The sequence below is a fragment of the Somniosus microcephalus genome, unplaced genomic scaffold, assembly GCF_052327205.1.
Source record: "Somniosus microcephalus isolate GS21.2 unplaced genomic scaffold, FLI_Smic_1.0 unresolved_chr1, whole genome shotgun sequence".
NCBI classification, from domain to species: domain Eukaryota; kingdom Metazoa; phylum Chordata; class Chondrichthyes; order Squaliformes; family Somniosidae; genus Somniosus; species Somniosus microcephalus.
Genome location: NW_028225179.1, coordinates 16,190,237 through 16,192,921, shown reverse-complemented (window position 1 = coordinate 16,192,921; position 2,685 = coordinate 16,190,237).

Genomic DNA, 2,685 nt, shown 5'->3' with positions numbered 1-2,685 from the left:
TGTTTTCTGAGATCCCAGAGGTGGGTGATTGGGCAGAAACGTGGCAGATGCAATATAACGTGGATAAATGCGAGGTTATCCACTTTGGTGTCAAAAACAGAAAGGCAGACTGTTATCTGAATGGCAATAGATTGGGAGAAGGGGAAGTGCAACGAGACCTGGGTGTCCTTGTGCACCAGTCGCTGAAGGTAAGCATGCAGGTGTAGCAGGCGGTGAAGAAGGCAAATGGTATGTTGGCCTTCATAGCAAAAGGGTTTGAGTACAGGAGCAAGGATGTCCTGCTGCAGTTGGACAGGGCCTTGGTGAGACCACACCTTGAGTATTGTGTGCAGTTGTGGTCGCCTTATCTGAGGAAGGATGTTCTTACCATGGAAGGAGTTCAGCGAAGATTCACAAGGCTGATCCTGGGATGGCAGAAATGACGTATGAGGAGAGATTGGGTCGATTGGGCTTATACTCGCTGGAGTTTAGAAGAATGAGTGAGGATCTCATCGAAACTTATAAAATTCTGACGGGTCTGGACAAATTAGATGCAGGTAGAATGTTCCTGCTGGTCGGAGAGTCCAGAACCAGGGGTCATAGTCTAAGGATAAGGGGTAAGCCATTTAGGACAGAGATGAGGAAGAATTTCTTCACCCAGAGAGTGGTGAACCTGTGGAATTCTCTACCACAGAAGGCGGTTGAGGCCAAGTCTTTAAATATATTCAAGAAGGAGTTAGATATATTTCTTAAAGCTAAAGGGATCAAGGGATATGGGGAGAAGGCAGGGACCGGGTACTGAATTTGGATAATCTGCCATGATCTCATTGAATGGCGGAGCAGGCTCGAGGGGCCGAATGGCCGCCTCCTGCTCCTATCTTCCATGTTTCTATGTAAACGGAGCAGGCTTGGGGTTTGATGTGGTAAAAGGCGAACGAGATGAGAACGGAAATAATCTAGAGTAAGAAAAGGCCCGAAAATTAAACAGTCTGGAACAGAACATCAATTTGTCTTCTCTTATCATGGAGAAATCAAATATGTGACACACTGGTGACCAAGTAAGGTTCAAAGACAAAACAAACACATGGACTCAGAAGGGAACTGTCCTGAGTGAAGTTCAACCAAGATCATACACCATTCAGACAGATGAGGGTGCTGTTCTGAGAAGAAAACGTCGAGATCTTCTCATGGGACCAGCCACAGCAGGTCAAGAGACTGATACTGTTGAACAACCTGATCACACAGCTGAGAACACATCATCTGAGGCAACAACTCAGATTCAAGGACAATCAATCAGAAAATCCTCAAGACACGTGAAGCCCCCTGAGAGACTCATTGAGCAAATTTAAGGACTATTGTTATAGACGGAAGTAATGATATCTTATTCTTTCTTCAAGTTCTAGTGAATTGACATATTTCATGTGAACACAGAAAGCAAGGTTAAAAAACCTTGATAATGATAATGTAAGTTCATTAAGTGTTACAGTTAAAATGCAGATTAATACAAAGAAAACATGTTGTTAGTTAAAAGTAAAATACTTTTGTTTTAAGAAAAGGAGATGTAATGATATCAGCAAATAGTGATGTTATTTGCCTGTTTGATTATGATGCCTTATCAGCATGTTTGCAGGTATTGATTACTTATGCCTGACCAGCAGAGGTCATGTGACCGAGGCAAGCAAGGCAGTTTAGTTTACTTTCAGTTTCGTTCTAGATGCATCACAAGCTTCGTGTCTCCCGTAAAAGCTGTACAAAAGAGTTGAACAGACTTTAGATTAAAACTCATTTTCTTTCATAAATGTCTCGTCATTGAACCCACAAAGAAATCAATACATCGCTCTCTCTCTCTGTCCCTCTCTCTCTCTGTCCCTCTCTCTCTCTGTCCCTCTCTCTCTCTGTCCCTCTCTCTCCCTGTCCCTCTCTCTCCCTGTCCCTCTCTCTCTCTGTCCCTCTCTCTCTCTGTCCCTTTCTCTCTCTGTCCCTCTCTCTCTCTGTCCCTCTCTCTCTCTGTCCCTCTCTCTCTCTCTGTCCCTCTCTCTCTCTGTCCCTCTCTCTCTCTGTCGCTCTCTCTCTCTGTCCCTCTCTCTCTCTGTCCCTCTCTCTCTCTGTCCCTCTCTCTCTCTGTCCCCCTCTCTCTCTCTGTCCCCCTCTCTCTCTCTCTGTCCCCCTCTCTCTCTCTCTGTCCCACTCTCTCTCTCTCTCTGTGTGTCCCCCTCTCTCTGTGTGTCCCCCTCTCTCTGTGTGTCCCCCTCTCTCTGTGTGTCCCCCTCTCTCTGTGTGTCCCCCTCTCTCTCTGTGTGTCCCCCTCTCTCTCTGTGTGTCCCCCTCTCTCTCGGTGTGTCCCCCTCTCTCTCTGTGTGTCCCCCTCTCTCTCTGTGTGTCCCCCTCTCTCTGTGTGTGTCCCCCTCTCTCTCTCTGTGTGTGTCCCCCTCTCTCTCTCTGTGTGTGCCCCCTCTCTCTCTCTCTGTGTGTCCCCCTCTCTCTCTCTCTCTGTGTGTCCCCCCCTCTCTCTCTCTCTGTGTGTCCCCCTCTCTCCCTCTCTGTGTGTGTCCCCCTCTCTCTCTCTCTGTGTGTGTCCCCCTCTCTCTCTCTCTGTGTGTGTCCCCCTCTCTCTCTCTCTCTCTGTGTCCCCCTCTCTCTCTCTCTCTCTGTGTGTCCCCCTCTCTCTCTCTCTCTGTGTGTCCCCCTCTCTCTCTCTCTCTCTCT